At 49.4% G+C, this 17958-nt stretch overlaps 1 protein-coding gene across 1 annotated transcript in view; it reads left to right on the top strand.

Annotated features, from left to right (window-relative positions):
- LOC149311526 (sperm acrosome-associated protein 5-like) overlaps positions 1 to 17958 on the top strand; it is a 46931-nt gene that overhangs the window by 917 nt on the left and 28056 nt on the right. The window lies entirely within an intron of this gene.

Here is a 17958-nt window from a genome sequence, read left to right as displayed (position 1 = left end):
TGCATAAGCTTTTGAGCTCTCTATGGATGGAGATTTATACCAATGCATGTAGGGGTTTTGAGCGTGTGAGAATAGTAAAAGAAGTAAAACATATGTGGTTATGGTGATGGGATTATAAATTCAGTTTCCATGATGGCCATAAGGGATAATTGAGGACAAAGGTGAGAGACAGGCTGTACATCAAACCTAAGTGAAGAGGTAACTATATGGAAGTGGTGGAGGTTCTTTGTCTGGGGGCATGATATTGGCTCTAGAGCAGAAGAGAGACTTCTAACAGGATAAAAGTGACTCTAGCTGGCATTTATCACACAATGTTGTATCTGTCCTAGTGCTGCCTTGCATTCAATTACTGTTGTGCACCTTTTCACTGATGGGCAAAACTGGTCGACAGGCTCTCAGCCTTGCTGCTATCCTGCTGCTAGTTTTAATGTGTCAGCATAATATTTTATAGCCTTGTATTATCTGTTTTTGGTTATATATATTTGATGTTGGAAAGTTACAGGGGGGGGGGAGAGTATGAGGGGGGAGTCTGTCCTTTGCTTCCACCTCCAGACATGATCCAATACAGATTAGATTAGATTTGTTACAGTTCTTTAGAAATATAAAACTGAGAAACTGTTTTAAGGATACAGTACAATTACCACCTGGCACCTAATAACAAACCTAGCTTTGTAACAGCATCTAGATTTAAGCCATGTTTTCCTACAGCCCCTTCATATAAGTATCGTGGTCCCTCCGTATTTGCAGGGGTTTGGGGTGAAGGAGCTCTGTGAATGTGGAAAAACTCCAAATTAAGAAACACTATTCTTTTTACCTAAGAGGACAGCTCTCTAGGAATCTCCAGGCCCTCCAGTGCAACTCTATGGTCAACATCCGCCAGAAGTTAATCACAGAATCACGCTGGAGGACCGACAGATGCCTAGAGAAGTGTTTTTTCTAGGAACATCTAGGTTCTCCAACACAACTCAATGGTCAATGTCTGGCAAAGTTGCGCTGGAGGATCTAGAGATTCCTAAAGAGAACGTATTAATCAAAACCATAAATAATCAAATCCACAGAAGTCAAAGTTGCAAATGCGGAGGGCCAACTGTAGTGAGAAAATTTGTCTCTCAAAGGTCAACAAAACTGGAGGAAACGACAGCAAGTGCTTGGAATAATACTGGATAAAAAGGGGGGAAAGAGCTGTTGGAGAGTTTGCAAGAGATAATTCTATTGTCATAAAACAAGCAGGTAAGGAAACGGGGATTGTGTGTGATAAAACAGTGGAGCATATAAAGCCAGCTAACAGTTCCTACTGCTTATAAGATATGTAAAAACATTCCAGTGGGATATATTTCCAAAATTATAAGAATTGTGGTGGAAGAAGGGATGTCTCTAGGATATATAACTGGTAAAGAAAAAGATTTATTGAACTCAACTCTTAGGACACCAATATTTTATGTTCTTCTTAAGATTCACAAAGGCACAAATCCTCCTCTTCCAGGTAAGATTAGAATGTGGCTCGGATTTAAGACTAGTATCACAATTGTAGTCCAATTTTGGAAGCCATTCATACCCTAGTTGAGTCCCTATACTGGGAGAAAGGCAGGATACAAGAAAATATAATAATAATAAAATAATACTTGATAAACAAACAAACAAATCCTTTAAGGTTGAAAGAATGATATATAATAGGCATTATGGATGTAAGAGCATTATATACCATCATACCCCAGGATGAAGCCGTGGAAATGATGGAATCTTCTCTGGACAAAAAGGAAATCAAGACACCTTCCAACACATTCCCTGCTCTTCTCATTAGTAATAGTATTAACCAAAAATTACTTTAAATGTGAGCAAAATTACTATTGTGCTGTTAAGGAGGTGGCCCTGGCATCATGCCCCATGGCTCCAGAACATGGAACATGTTTTAAAATGAATAATTAATGTTAATAGTAAGTACAAGGAAAAACTCATTTTTAGGCAAAGTATTTGGATGATATATTTAACCTTTTACATTTAGGGAAGTAATGATTATCTAAAATATTTTTGTAATCATCTTAGAACTATGATGCCTAATCTCCTATATGGCCTAAAACACATTTCTTTTTATTAAGATATTATATTATAATGGCATCCATGATATTGACACAACAGCTGAGGGCAACGGGTCACTAACACACAATATCTAATGTTTTAAGACAAACAGTGGAAAGGTTCTGTTCATAACTTTTAAAGGAGTTACAGGGTCCAATACAATTGAATGCATTGCTCTCTCACATATAATCATATTATTAAAAACCTGGCTTCTCTGCCTGCCGAAAGGAGCACATGGCAGCCGTTTAGTCTGACCCCATGTGAAGAAGTTCCTGGGTTTTTACCTGAGGGAGCCACAGGAAGATGCAGCATTGGTGTTGCCTTTACCTGGGGCAAAGGTGAAGCGTCCAATGAACGCTTATTGGTCCGGTCGAGCAGAGAGAGCCAGTGGATGGTGCAGACCGTTTGGGGATGGTCTGGAAGGAGCTCCCGGGGCCCCAGGAGTGGTCCTTCCTCTATGAGGCTTTCTCTCAGGTGCACAACTCGGAGATCTTGGAAGCGTTTGGGGACGGTCTGGAAGGAGCTTCCGAGGCCCCAGGCGCTGTCCTTCCTCTATGAGGCTTTCTCTCAGATGCACAACTCGGAGATCTTGGAAGCGTTTGGGGACGGTCTGGAAGGAGCTTCCGAGGCCCCAGGAGTGGTCCTTCCTCTATGAGGCTTTCTCTCAGATGCACAACTCGGAGATCTTGGAAGCGTTTGGGGACGGTCTGGAAGGAGCTTCCGGGGCCCCAGGAGTGGTCCTTCTTCTATGAGGCTTTCTCTCAGATGCACAACTCGGAGATCTTGGAAGCGTTTGGGGACGGTCTGGAAGGAGCTTCCGGGGCCCCAGGAGTGGTCCTTCTTCTATGAGGCTTTCTCTCAGATGCACAACTCGGAGATCTTGGAAGCGTTTGGGGACGGTCTAGAAGGAGCTTCCGGGGCCCCAGGAGTGGTCCTTCCTCTATGAGGCTTTCTCTCAGATGCACAACTCGGAGATCTTGGAAGCGTTTGGGGACGGTCTGGAAGGAGCTTCCGGGGCCCCAGGAGTGGTCCTTCTTCTATGAGGCTTTCTCTCAGATGCACAACTCGGAGATCTTGGAAGCGTTTGGGGACGGTCTGGAAGGAGCTTCCGGGGCCCCAGGAGCTGTCCTTCCTCTATGAGGCTTTCTCTCAGATGCACAACTCGGAGATCTTGGAAGCGTTTGGGGACGGTCTGGAAGGAGCTTCCGGGTCCCCAGGCGCTGTCCTTCCTCTATGAGGCTTTCTCTCAGATGCACAACTCTGAGATCTTGGAAGCGTTTGGGGACGGTCTGGAAGGAGCTTCCGGGTCCCCAGGCGCTGTCCTTCCTCTATGAGGCTTTCTCTCAGATGCACAACTCGGAGATCTTGGAAGCGTTTGGGGACGGTCTGGAAGGAGCTTCCGGGGCCCCAGGCGCTGTCCTTCCTCTATGAGGCTTTCTCTCAGATGCACAACTCATAGATCTTGGAAGCGTTTGGGGACGGTCTGGAAGGAGCTTCCGGGTCCCCAGGCACTGTCCTTCCTCTATGAGGCTTTCTTTCAGATGCACAACTAGGAGATCTTGGAAGCGTTTGGGGATGGTCTGGAAGGAGCTTCCGGGGCCCCAGGCGCTGTCCTTCCTCTATGAGGCTTTCTCTCAGATGCACAACTCGGAGATCTTGGAAGCGTTTGGGGACGGTCTGGAAGGAGCTTCCGGGGCCCCAGGCGCTGTCCTTCCTCTATGAGGCTTTCTCTCAGATGCACAACTCGGAGATCTTGGAAGCGTTTGGGGACGGTCTGGAAGGAGCTTCCGGGGCCCCAGGAGTGGTCCTTCTTCTATGAGGCTTTCTCTCAGATGCACAACTCGGAGATCTTGGAAGCATTTGGGGACGGTCTGGAAGGAGCTTCCGGGGCCCCAGGCACTGTCCTTCCTCTATGAGGCTTTCTCTCAGATGCACAACTCATAGATCTTGGAAGCGTTTGGGAACGGTCTGGAAGGAGCTTCCGGGTCCCCAGGCGCTGTCCTTCCTCTATGAGGCTTTCTCTCAGATGCACAACTCGGAGTTCTTGGAAGCGTTTGGGGACGGTCTGGAAGGAGCTTCAGGGGCCCCAGGAATGACCTTCTTCTATGAGGCTTTCTCTCAGATGCACAACTCGGAGATCTTGGAAGCGTTTGGGGACGGTCTGGAAGGAGCTTCCGGGGCCCCAGGCGCTGTCCTTCCTCTATGAGGCTTTCTCTCAGATGCACAACTCGGAGATCTTGGAAGCGTTTGGGGACGGTCTGGAAGGAGCTTCCGGGGCCCCAGGCGCTGTCCTTCCTCTATGAGGCTTTCTCTCAGATGCACAACTCGGAGATCTTGGAAGCGTTTGGGGACGGTCTGGAAGGAGCTTCCGGGGCCCCAGGCGCTGTCCTTCCTCTATGAGGCTTTCTCTCAGATGCACAACTCGGCGATCTTGGAAGCGTTTGGGGACGGTCTGGAAGGAGCTTCCGGGGCCCCAGGCGCTATCCTTCCTCTATGAGGCTTTCTCTCAGATGCACAACTCGGAGATCTTGGAAGCGTTTGGGGACGGTCTGGAAGGAGCTTCCGGGGCCCCAGGAGTGGTCCTTCCTCTATGAGGCTTTCTCTCAGATGCACAACTCGGAGATCTTGGAAGCGTTTGGGGACGGTCTGGAAGGAGCTTCCGGGTCCCCAGGCGCTGTCCTTCCTCTATGAGGCTTTCTCTCAGATGCACAACTTGGAGATCTTGGAAGCGTTTGGGGACGGTCTGGAAGGAGCTTCCGGGGCCCCAGGCACTGTCCTTCCTCTATGAGGCTTTCTCTCAGATGCACAACTCGGTGATCTTGGAAGCGTTTGGGGACGGTCTGGAAGGAGCTTCCGGGGCCCCAGGCGCTATCCTTCCTCTATGAGGCTTTCTCTCAGATGCACAACTCGGAGATCTTGGAAGCGTTTGGGGACGGTCTGGAAGGAGCTCCCGGGGCCCCAGGAGTGGTCCTTCCTCTATGAGGCTTTCTCTCAGGTGCACAACTCGGAGATCTTGGAAGCGTTTGGGGACAGTCTGGAAAGAGCTTCCGAGGCCCCAGGCGCTGTCCTTCCTCTATGAGGCTTTCTCTCAGATGCACAACTCGGAGATCTTGGAAGCGTTTGGGGACGGTCTGGAAGGAGCTTCCGAGGCCCCAGGAGTGGTCCTTCCTCTATGAGGCTTTCTCTCAGATGCACAACTCGGGGATCTTGGAAGCGTTTGGGGACGGTCTAGAAGGAGCTTCCGGGGCCCCAGGAGTGGTCCTTCTTCTATGAGGCTTTCTCTCAGATGCACAACTCGGAGATCTTGGAAGCGTTTGGGGACGGTCTGGAAGGAGCTTCCGGGGCCCCAGGCGCTGTCCTTCCTCTATGAGGCTTTCTCTCAGATGCACAACTCGGAGATCTTGGAAGCGTTTGGGGACGGTCTGGAAGGAGCTTCCGGGGCCCCAGGCGCTGTCCTTCCTCTCTGAGGCTTTCTCTCAGATGCACAACTCGGAGATCTTGGAAGCGTTTGGGGACGGTCTGGAAGGAGCTTCCGGGGCCCCAGGCGCTGTCCTTCCTCTATGAGGCTTTCTCTCAGATGCACAACTCGGAGATCTTGGAAGCATTTGGGGACGGTCTGGAAGGAGCTTCCGTGGCCCCAGGCGCTGTCCTTCCTCTATGAGGCTTTCTCTCAGATGCACAACTCGGAGATCTTGGAAGCGTTTGGGGACGGTCTGGAAGGAGCTTCCGGGGCCCCAGGCGCTGTCCTTCCTCTATGAGGCTTTCTCTCAGATGCACAACTCGGAGATCTTGGAAGCGTTTGGGGACGGTCTGGAAGGAGCTTCCGGGGCCCCAGGTGCTGTCCTTCCTCTATGAGGCTTTCTCTCAGATGCACAACTCGGAGATCTTGGAAGCGTTTGGGGACGGTCTGGAAGGAGCTTCCGGGGCCCCAGGCGCTATCCTTCCTCTATGAGGCTTTCTCTCAGATGCACAACTCGGAGATCTTGGAAGCGTTTGGGGACGGTCTGGAAGGAGCTTCCGGGGCCCCAGGAGTGGTCCTTCTTCTATGAGGCTTTCTCTCAGATGCACAACTCGGCGATCTTGGAAGTGTTTGGGGACAGTCTGGAAGGAGCTTCCGGGGCCCCAGGCGCTGTCCTTCCTCTATGAGGCTTTCTCTCAGATGCACAACTCATAGATCTTGGAAGCGTTTGGGGACGGTCTGGAAGGAGCTTCCGGGTCCCCAGGCGCTGTCCTTCCTCTATGAGGCTTTCTCTCAGATGCACAACTCGGAGATCTTGGAAGCGTTTGGGGACGGTCTGGAAGGAGCTTCCGGGGCCCCAGGCGCTGTCCTTCCTCTATGAGGCTTTCTCTCAGATGCACAACTCGGAGATCTTGGAAGCGTTTGGGGACGGTCTGGAAGGAGCTTCCGGGGCCCCAGGCGCTGTCATTCCTCTATGAGGCTTTCTCTCAGATGCACAACTCGGAGATCTTGGAAGCGTTTGGGGACGGTCTGGAAGGAGCTTCCGGGGGCCCAGGCGCTGTTCTTCCTCTATCAGGTTTTCTTTTTCCCCAGCAGCTTCCTGTGGCAAGTTCCCATAGCATCTCGGGTTCAGAAACAAAGGATGCAAACGAACTCCTTGATATCTCCACATCAGATATTCTGTTACAGTCCTTCGAGTAGAAGAGGCAAGGCTGCTGCCTTCTGACAGGAGATCTATGTACAATTGAAGAAAGACGCATCACCTCTGGAGGAACAGCAGATGAGAAACTATAGCAGATTCAGTCCCAGGCTGAGACAAAACCAGTCTTCCTAGAGAAATGCTCTTGTGCGTCCAGCCATGGATCTGTATCCTAGGACTATCAATACAAGTCATGGGCAGCAAAAGCGCTTGAGTCTGGAGAGAAGCACGTTCCAACCAGAGTCTGGGCCATCCACCAGAGAATGCATCACTTCTCAAAATGACCAGCTCCCACCAAAGAAAAGGTACACCTGGGGCTGGCTCTAGGAGGTGTGCTGCAACAAAGGCCACCTACTAGAGGTGTACAGAACCCATGATTTTAAAGAAAGCCGGTGCAGTGGTGTGGAGGCTAGCATCCAAACCAAAGGTCCAGCCTCCCGATGGTGATGCTTGCTTTTATATTTCTTTAACAGAAACATTGTTTTTAGTGTTTTGAAAGGAAGGGCAAATGAATAGCCATCGCAGGCTCTAGCTGGTCCTTCCTCAAAGCTTAAGGAATACGCCTTTTACATCTAAATGGTGGCTTCTCCTACTCAGAGTCCTCTGGCCATGAACCCCAGGCATTTCTCAGAAGATGAACCATTTCCCCACCAGATTCTGTGGCAACTTCCCATAGCACCTCAGGTTGGGAAACAAAGGATACAGACAAAATCCTTCAGACCTCCACATCAGATATTCTGTGGCAGTCCTCAGTGCGGAAGAGGCCAAGACAACTGCCCCCACAAAGAAAGATGTATGTGGAAGTGAAGAAGAAAGACGCATCACGGCTGGATGGACAGCAGATGGGAAACGATCACAGCTTCAGTTTCAGGCCGAGGCAAGACCTGTCTTTCCAGAGAAATGCTCTGGTGCGTCCAGCCATGGATCTGTATCCTACGACTATCAGTCCAAGTCATGTGCAGCAAGAGTGCTGGAGTCTGGAGAGAAGCACATTCCAACCTGAGTCTGGCCCATCAACCAGAGAATGCATCAGTTCTCTCTGCAAAAGCCCTGCGCTTTTGCAGAGAGCTCCGTCCCCTTGGAGTATATATACACCTGGGTATGGTCTGGTCCACGAAGGCGAGAGGAGAGTTGTGTGGATTGTGGCGTTTGGAGTTTGTGGAGGAGCTTGGAAAAGGAGAGGAGAGGCAAGAGAGAAGAAGGAGAGGGTCTGCAGCAGCGCAAGGAAAGGTATATAATCAACGTTGACCATTCTTTTGGGGTTTCATCATAGACATTTCATCTGCTTAAACAGGTACTTGCCACAGAGAGGAGGAAGAGAGAAGGAGCTGGGAAGCCATTTTGAGAAGTTCGTCCAGCAATGGATCTCTACCCTGCAACTGTCCACTTGAGTCATAGTGGGAACTGTGGTTCAATCTGGAGAGAAGCACATTCTAACCGGAGTCTGGGCCATCTACCAGAGAATGCATCACTTCTTCTCAAAATGACCAGCTCCCACCAAAGAAAAGGTACACCTGGGGCTGGCTCTAGGCAGTGTGCTGCAACAAAGGCCACCTACTAGAGGTGTACAGAACCCATGATTTTAAAGAAAGCCGGTGCAGTGGTGTGGAGGCTAGCATCCAAACCAAAGGTCCATCCTCCCGATGGTGATGCTTGCTTTTATATTTCTTTAACAGAAACATTGTTTTTAGTGTTTTGAAAGGAAGGGCAAATGAATAGCCATCGCAGGCTCTAGCTGGTCCTTCCTCAAAGCCTAAGGAATACTCTGTTTGCATCGTCATGGTGGCTTCTCCTCCTCGGTGTCCTCTGGCCATGAGCCACAGGCGTTTCTCAGAAGATGAACCATTTCCCCACCAGATTCTGTGGCAACTTCCCATGGCACCTCAGGTTGGGAAACAAAGGATACAGACAAAATCCTTCAGACCTCCACATCAGATATTCTGTTGCAGTCCTCAGTGCGGAAGAGGCCAAGACAACTGTCCCCACAAAGAAAGATGTATGTAGAAGTGAAGAAGAAAGACGCATCACGGCTGGATGGACAGCAGATGGGAAACGATCGCAGCTTCAGTCCCAGGCCGAGGCAAGACCTGTCTTTCCAGAGAAATGCTCTGGTGCATCCAGCCATGGATCTGTATCCTACGACTATCAGTCCAAGTCATGTGCAGCAAGAGTGCTGGAGTCTGGAGAGAAGCACATTCTAACCGGAGTCTGGGCCATCGACCAGAGAATGCATCAGTTCTTCTCAAAATGGCAACCTTCCACCAAAGAAAAAGTACACCTGGGGCTGGCTCTAGGAGGTGTGCTGCAACAAAGGCCACCTACTAGAGGTGGACAGAACCCATGATTTTAAAGAAAGCCGGTGCAGTGGTGTGGAGGCTAGCATCCAAACCAAAGGTCCATCCTCCTGATGGTGATGCTTGCTTTTTTATTTCTTTAATAGAAACATTGTTTTCAGTGTTATGCAAGGAAGGGCAAATGAATAGCCATCGCAGGCTCTAGCTGGTCCTTCCTCAAAGCCTAAGGAATACTCTGTTTGCATCGTCATGGTGGCTTCTCCTCCTCGGTGTCCTCTGGCCATGAGCCACAGGCGTTTCTCAGAAGATGAACCATTTCCCCACCAGATTCTGTGGCAACTTCCCATAGCACCTCAGGTTGGGAAACAAAGGATACAGACAAAATCCTTCAGACCTCCACATCAGATATTCTATTGCAGTCCTCAGTGCGGAAGAGGCCAAGACAACTGTCCCCACAAAGAAAGATGTATGTAGAAGTGAAGAAGAAAGACGCATCACGGCTGGATGGACAGCAGATGGGAAACGATCGCAGCTTCAGTCCCAGGCCGAGGCAAGACCTGTCTTTCCAGAGAAATGCTCTGGTGCGTCCAGCAATGGATCTGTATCCTACGACTATCAATACAAGTCATGGGCAGCAAAAGCACTTGAGTCTGGAGAGAAGTACGTTCCAACCTGAGCCTGGGCCATCCACCAGAGAATGCATGAGTTCTTCTCAAAATGACCAGCTCCCACCAAAGAAAAGGTCCATCCTCCTGATGGTGATGCTTGCTTTTTTATTTGTTTAATAGAAACATTGTTTTCAGTGTTATGCAAGGAAGGGCAAATGAATAGCCATCACACGCTCTAGCTGGTCCTTCCTCAAAGCCCAAGGAATACGCCGTTTGCATCTAAATGGTGGCTTCTCCTCTGGCCATGAGCCCCAGACATTTCTCAGAAGATGAACCATTTCCCCACCAGATTCTGTGGCAACTTCCCATAGCACCTCAGGTTGGGAAACAAAGGATACAGACAAAATCCTTCAGACCTCCACATCAGATATTCTGTTGCAGTCCTCAGTGCGGAAGAGGCCAAGACCACTGTCCCCACAAAGAAAGATGTATGTGGAAGTGAAGAAGAAAGACGCATCACGGCTGGATGGACAGCAGATGGGAAACGATCGCAGCTTCAGTCCCAGGCCGAGGCAAGACCTGTCTTTCCAGAGAAATGCTCTGGTGCATCCAGCCATGGATCTGTATCCTACGACTATCAGTCCAAGTCATGTGCAGCAAGAGTGCTGGAGTCTGGAGAGAAGCACATTCTAACCGGAGTCTGGGCCATCGACCAGAGAATGCATCAGTTCTTCTCAAAATGGCAACCTTCCACCAAAGAAAAAGTACACCTGGGGCTGGCTCTAGGAGGTGTGCTGCAACAAAGGCCACCTACTAGAGGTGGACAGAACCCATGATTTTAAAGAAAGCCGGTGCAGTGGTGTGGAGGCTAGCATCCAAACCAAAGGTCCATCCTCCTGATGGTGATGCTTGCTTTTTTATTTCTTTAATAGAAACAATGTTTTCAGTGTTATGCAAGGAAGGGCAAATGAATAGCCATCGCAGGCTCTAGCTGGTCCTTCCTCAAAGCCTAAGGAATACTCTGTTTGCATCGTCATGGTGGCTTCTCCTCCTCGGTGTCCTCTGGCCATGAGCCACAGGCGTTTCTCAGAAGATGAACCATTTCCCCACCAGATTCTGTGGCAACTTCCCATAGCACCTCAGGTTGGGAAACAAAGGATACAGACAAAATCCTTCAGACCTCCACATCAGATATTCTGTGGCAGTCCTCAGTGCGGAAGAGGCCAAGACAACTGTCCCCACAAAGAAAGATGTATGTAGAAGTGAAGAAGAAAGACGCATCACGGCTGGATGGACAGCAGATGGGAAACGATCGCAGCTTCAGTCCCAGGCCGAGGCAAGACCTGTCTTTCCACAGAAATGCTCTGGTGCATCCAGCGATGGATCTGTATCCTACGACTATCAGTCCAAGTCATGTGCAGCAAGAGTGTTGGAGTCTGGAGAGAAGCACATTCTAACCGGAGTCTGGGCCATCGACCAGAAAATGCACGATTTCTTCTCAAAATGGCAACCTTCCACCAAAGAAAAAGTACACCTGGGGCTGGCTCTAGGAGGTGTGCGGCAACAAAGGCCACCTACTAGAGGTGGACAGAACCCATGATTTTAAAGAAAGCCGGTGCAGTGGTGTGGAGGCTAGCATCCAAACCAAAGGTCCATCCTCCTGATGGTGATGCTTGCTTTTTTATTTCTTTAATAGAAACATTGTTTTCAGCGTTTTGAAAGGAAGGACAAATGAATAGCCATCGCAGGTTCTAGCTGGTCCTTCGTCAAAGCCTAAGGAATATGCCGTTTGTATCTTCATGGTGGCTTCTCCTCCTCGGTGTCCTCTGGCCATGAGCCGCAGGCATTTCTCAGAAGATGAACCATTTCCCCACCAGATTCTGTGGCAACTTCCCATGGCACCTCAGGTTGGGAAACAAAGGATACAGACAAAATCCTTCAGACCTCCACATCAGATATTCTATTGCAGTCCTCAGTGCGGAAGAGGCCAAGACAACTGTCCCCACAAAGAAAGATGTATGTAGAAGTGAAGAAGAAAGACGCATCACGGCTGGATGGACAGCAGATGGGAAACGATCGCAGCTTCAGTTTCAGGCCGAGGCAAGACCTGTCTTTCCAGAGAAATGCTCTGGTGCATCCAGCGATGGATCTGTATCCTACGACTATCAGTCCAAGTCATGTGCAGCAAGAGTGCTGGAGTCTGGAGAGAAGCACATTCTAACCGGAGTCTGGGCCATCGACCAGAAAATGCACGAGTTCTTCTCAAAATGGCAACCTTCCACCAAAGAAAAAGTACACCTGGGGCTGGCTCTAGGAGGTGTGCTGCAACAAAGGCCACCTACTAGAGATGGACAGAACCCGTGATTTTAAAGAAAGCCGGTGCAGTGGTGTGGAGGCTAGCATCCAAACCAAAGGTCCATCCTCCTGATGGTGATGCTTGCTTTTTTATTTCTTTAATAGAAACATTGTTTTCAGTGTTTTGAAAGGAAGGACAAATGAATAGCCATCGCAGGCTCTAGCTGGTCCTTCCTCAAAGCCTAAGGAATACTCTGTTTGCATCGTCATGGTGGCTTCTCCTCCTCGGTGTCCTCTGGCCATGAGCCACAGGCGTTTCTCAGAAGATGAACCATTTCCCCACCAGATTCTGTGGCAACTTCCCATAGCACCTCAGGTTGGGAAACAAAGGATACAGACAAAATCCTTCAGACCTCCACATCAGATATTCTATTGCAGTCCTCAGTGCGGAAGAGGCCAAGACAACTGTCCCCACAAAGAAAGATGTATGTAGAAGTGAAGAAGAAAGACGCATCACGGCTGGATGGACAGCAGATGGGAAACGATCGCAGCTTCAGTCCCAGGCCGAGGCAAGACCTGTCTTTCCAGAGAAATGCTCTGGTGCGTCCAGCGATGGATCTGTATCCTACGACTATCAATACAAGTCATGGGCAGCAAAAGCACTTGAGTCTGGAGAGAAGTACGTTCCAACCTGAGCCTGGGCCATCCACCAGAGAATGCATGAGTTCTTCTCAAAATGACCAGCTCCCACCAAAGAAAAGGTCCATCCTCCTGATGGTGATGCTTGCTTTTTTATTTCTTTAATAGAAACATTGTTTTCAGTGTTATGCAAGGAAGGGCAAATGAATAGCCATCACACGCTCTAGCTGGTCCTTCCTCAAAGCCCAAGGAATACGCCGTTTGCATCTAAATGGTGGCTTCTCCTCTGGCCATGAGCCCCAGACATTTCTCAGAAGATGAACCATTTCCCCACCAGATTCTGTGGCAACTTCCCATAGCACCTCAGGTTGGGAAACAAAGGATACAGACAAAATCCTTCAGACCTCCACATCAGATATTCTGTTGCAGTCCTCAGTGCGGAAGAGGCCAAGACAACCGCCCCCACAAAGAAAGATGTATGTAGAAGTGAAGAAGAAAGACGCATCACGGCTGGATGGACAGCAGATGGGAAACTATCGCAGCTTCAGTCCCAGGCCGAGGCAAGACCTGTCTTTCCACAGAAATGCTCTGGTGCATCCAGCGATGGATCTGTATCCTACGACTATCAGTCCAAGTCATGTGCAGCAAGAGTGCTGGAGTCTGGAGAGAAGCACATTCTAACCGGAGTCTGGGCCATCGACCAGAAAATGCACGAGTTCTTCTCAAAATGGCAACCTTCCACCAAAGAAAAAGTACACCTGGGGCTGGCTCTAGGAGGTGTGCGGCAACAAAGGCCACCTACTAGAGGTGGACAGAACCCATGATTTTAAAGAAAGCCGGTGCAGTGGTGTGGAGGCTAGCATCCAAACCAAAGGTCCATCCTCCTGATGGTGATGCTTGCTTTTTTATTTCTTTAATAGAAACATTGTTTTCAGTGTTATGCAAGGAAGGGCAAATGAATAGCCATCGCAGGCTCTAGCTGGTCCTTCCTCAAAGCCTAAGGAATACTCTGTTTGCATCGTCATGGTGGCTTCTCCTCCTCGGTGTCCTCTGGCCATGAGCCACAGGCGTTTCTCAGAAGATGAACCATTTCCCCACCAGATTCTGTGGCAACTTCCCATAGCACCTCAGGTTGGGAAACAAAGGATACAGACAAAATCCTTCAGACCTCCACATCAGATATTCTATTGCAGTCCTCAGTGCGGAAGAGGCCAAGACAACTGTCCCCACAAAGAAAGATGTCTGTAGAAGTGAAGAAGAAAGACGCATCACGGCTGGATGGACAGCAGATGGGAAACGATCGCAGCTTCAGTCCCAGGCCGAGGCAAGACCTGTCTTTCCACAGAAATGCTCTGGTGCATCCAGCGATGGATCTGTATCCTACGACTATCAGTCCAAGTCATGTGCAGCAAGAGTGTTGGAGTCTGGAGAGAAGCACATTCTAACCGGAGTCTGGGCCATCGACCAGAAAATGCACGATTTCTTCTCAAAATGGCAACCTTCCACCAAAGAAAAAGTACACCTGGGGCTGGCTCTAGGAGGTGTGCGGCAACAAAGGCCACCTACTAGAGGTGGACAGAACCCATGATTTTAAAGAAAGCCGGTGCAGTGGTGTGGAGGCTAGCATCCAAACCAAAGGTCCATCCTCCTGATGGTGATGCTTGCTTTTTTATTTCTTTAATAGAAACATTGTTTTCAGCGTTTTGAAAGGAAGGACAAATGAATAGCCATCGCAGGTTCTAGCTGGTCCTTCGTCAAAGCCTAAGGAATATGCCGTTTGTATCTTCATGGTGGCTTCTCCTCCTCGGTGTCCTCTGGCCATGAGCCGCAGGCATTTCTCAGAAGATGAACCATTTCCCCACCAGATTCTGTGGCAACTTCCCATGGCACCTCAGGTTGGGAAACAAAGGATACAGACAAAATCCTTCAGACCTCCACATCAGATATTCTATTGCAGTCCTCAGTGCGGAAGAGGCCAAGACAACTGTCCCCACAAAGAAAGATGTATGTAGAAGTGAAGAAGAAAGACGCATCACGGCTGGATGGACAGCAGATGGGAAACGATCGCAGCTTCAGTTTCAGGCCGAGGCAAGACCTGTCTTTCCAGAGAAATGCTCTGGTGCATCCAGCGATGGATCTGTATCCTACGACTATCAGTCCAAGTCATGTGCAGCAAGAGTGCTGGAGTCTGGAGAGAAGCACATTCTAACCGGAGTCTGGGCCATCGACCAGAAAATGCACGAGTTCTTCTCAAAATGGCAACCTTCCACCAAAGAAAAAGTACACCTGGGGCTGGCTCTAGGAGGTGTGCTGCAACAAAGGCCACCTACTAGAGATGGACAGAACCCGTGATTTTAAAGAAAGCCGGTGCAGTGGTGTGGAGGCTAGCATCCAAACCAAAGGTCCATCCTCCTGATGGTGATGCTTGCTTTTTTATTTCTTTAATAGAAACATTGTTTTCAGTGTTTTGAAAGGAAGGACAAATGAATAGCCATCGCAGGCTCTAGCTGGTCCTTCCTCAAAGCCTAAGGAATACTCTGTTTGCATCGTCATGGTGGCTTCTCCTCCTCGGTGTCCTCTGGCCATGAGCCACAGGCGTTTCTCAGAAGATGAACCATTTCCCCACCAGATTCTGTGGCAACTTCCCATAGCACCTCAGGTTGGGAAACAAAGGATACAGACAAAATCCTTCAGACCTCCACATCAGATATTCTATTGCAGTCCTCAGTGCGGAAGAGGCCAAGACAACTGTCCCCACAAAGAAAGATGTATGTAGAAGTGAAGAAGAAAGACGCATCACGGCTGGATGGACAGCAGATGGGAAACGATCGCAGCTTCAGTCCCAGGCCGAGGCAAGACCTGTCTTTCCAGAGAAATGCTCTGGTGCGTCCAGCGATGGATCTGTATCCTACGACTATCAATACAAGTCATGGGCAGCAAAAGCACTTGAGTCTGGAGAGAAGTACGTTCCAACCTGAGCCTGGGCCATCCACCAGAGAATGCATGAGTTCTTCTCAAAATGACCAGCTCCCACCAAAGAAAAGGTCCATCCTCCTGATGGTGATGCTTGCTTTTTTATTTCTTTAATAGAAACATTGTTTTCAGTGTTATGCAAGGAAGGGCAAATGAATAGCCATCACACGCTCTAGCTGGTCCTTCCTCAAAGCCCAAGGAATACGCCGTTTGCATCTAAATGGTGGCTTCTCCTCTGGCCATGAGCCCCAGACATTTCTCAGAAGATGAACCATTTCCCCACCAGATTCTGTGGCAACTTCCCATAGCACCTCAGGTTGGGAAACAAAGGATACAGACAAAATCCTTCAGACCTCCACATCAGATATTCTGTGGCAGTCCTCAGTGCGGAAGAGGCCAAGACAACTGCCCCCACAAAGAAAGATGTATGTGGAAGTGAAGAAGAAAGATGCATCACGGCTGGATGGACAGCAGATGGGAAACTATCGCAGCTTCAGTTTCAGGCCGAGGCAAGACCTGTCTTTCCAGAGAAATGCTCTGGTGCATCCAGCAATGGATCTGTATCCTACGACTATCAGTCCAAGTCATGTGCAGCAAGAGTGCTGGAGTCTGGAGAGAAGCATATTCTAACCGGAGTCTGGGCCATCGACCAGAAAATGCACGAGTTCTTCTCAAAATGGCAACCTTCCACCAAAGAAAAAGTACACCTGGGGCTGGCTCTAGGAGGTGTGCGGCAACAAAGGCCACCTACTAGAGGTGGACAGAACCCATGATTTTAAAGAAAGCCGGTGCAGTGGTGTGGAGGCTAGCATCCAAACCAAAGGTCCATCATCCTGATGGTGATGCTTGCTTTTTTATTTCTTTAATAGAAACATTGTTTTCAGTGTTTTGAAAGGAAGGACAAATGAATAGCCATCGCAGGCTCTAGCTGGTCCTTCCTCAAAGCCTAAGGAATACGCCGTTTGCATCGTCATGGTGGCTTCTCCTCCTCGGTGTCCTCTGGCCATGAGCCGCAGGCGTTTCTCAGAAGATGAACCATTTCCCCACCAGATTCTGTGGCAACCTCCCATGGCACCTCAGGTTGGGAAACGAAGGATACAGACAAAATCCTTCAGACCTCCACATCAGATATTCTGTTGCAGTCCTCAGTGCGGAAGAGGCCAAGACAACTGTCCCCACAAAGAAAGATGTCTGTAGAAGTGAAGAAGAAAGATGCATCACCTATGGAGGAAGAGCAGATGAGAAACTATCGCAACTTCAGCCCCAGGCGCCATTTTGCCCTTTCTGACTCCCCATCTAACCTCCCTTTGTGTATGGTTGGCGTTGTGCTGTCACAACTTTACAGGGGGTGGTAGCATAGGTCTCAGATCTAGTGGTTTACTGTGCTGTGAAGCACAGGATCAGGAGTCAACAGTGGACCCGGGGGTGCTGAGGGTGAGCGATGTCACCAATACGGGGGCGACATCGATTCAGCATTCCCCGGTGACAAGAGTGGAAAATACGCACGTGCGCATAGCCGGATGGGTGCAATATCGCGCACCTGGTCGGTTACCCCGATGCCTGGCCGTGACGAAGCATATTCGGTTCATCGACCAACATGGGTTGGTGGATGACAGATCCAGACCTTATGCTTTTTGGGCCAACCCTCCTTTCAGTTATGTTATGGTTATGTTATGTTAATAAAGTTGTGGCCATTTTCTGCCAATTGGTCATCATTGTGGTCTTAATTCCTCCACCCCTGCCCAAATCCACAGCAATGACCACCTCCCATTAAAGCAGTGTTTCTCAAATAGTCAGGCGCACCCCCCAGGGGGGGGGCGCGAGGCTCCGTAAAGGGGGGGCGCAAGGACCTGAAAGAAAGGAGGCTCCCCAAGGCTTGGGGCCTAGGCAGGTCTCCTCTCTAGTCCCCAAAACGAAGCCTCGGCCTCTTCTGGGAGAGACAGGAGGGCCAACTATTACCTTTTAGGAGCCTCCTGCTCCATCCTCTGCAAAGGTGAGCTATTCCGCACTGCAACAAATATCTCCTTTACACGCAACTCTCTTCGCAACTTTATTCTGCTGCTGACCCTTTCAGACTTCCCTGCCTCACAGCTCCTCCCGCCACCCTCTGATTGGCTGCGACAGGGTGGGTGGTGTACAACTATTGGCTCTCCCGAGTGTCAATCAGGAAAAATGATGACATCGTCAATCCAGGTCCCTTATGTAGGAAGGGAGGGAGGCATGCTGGGAAATGTAGTTTTCTAGTCACGCCAGCTTTTGGAAGAAATATATTATATATCCTATATAATATTTTTAATTTCTAAAGTCAGGGCCACCCCCTCATACTGTGCTGCCTGAAGCAGACTAGGAAAAGTCCTTAGTTGTAAGGGAAGCCCTGCAATCTGAGGGCTGGAAAGTATTTTATTTTCAGTATAG

Source organism: Sceloporus occidentalis, unplaced genomic scaffold (assembly GCF_023333645.1).
Source record: "Sceloporus occidentalis isolate IW3139 unplaced genomic scaffold, rSceOcc1.0.p SCAF_5, whole genome shotgun sequence".
NCBI lineage: Eukaryota > Metazoa > Chordata > Lepidosauria > Squamata > Phrynosomatidae > Sceloporus > Sceloporus occidentalis.
Note: the sequence above shows the minus strand (reverse complement) of the source record. Positions and strands in the feature narration are given on the sequence as shown.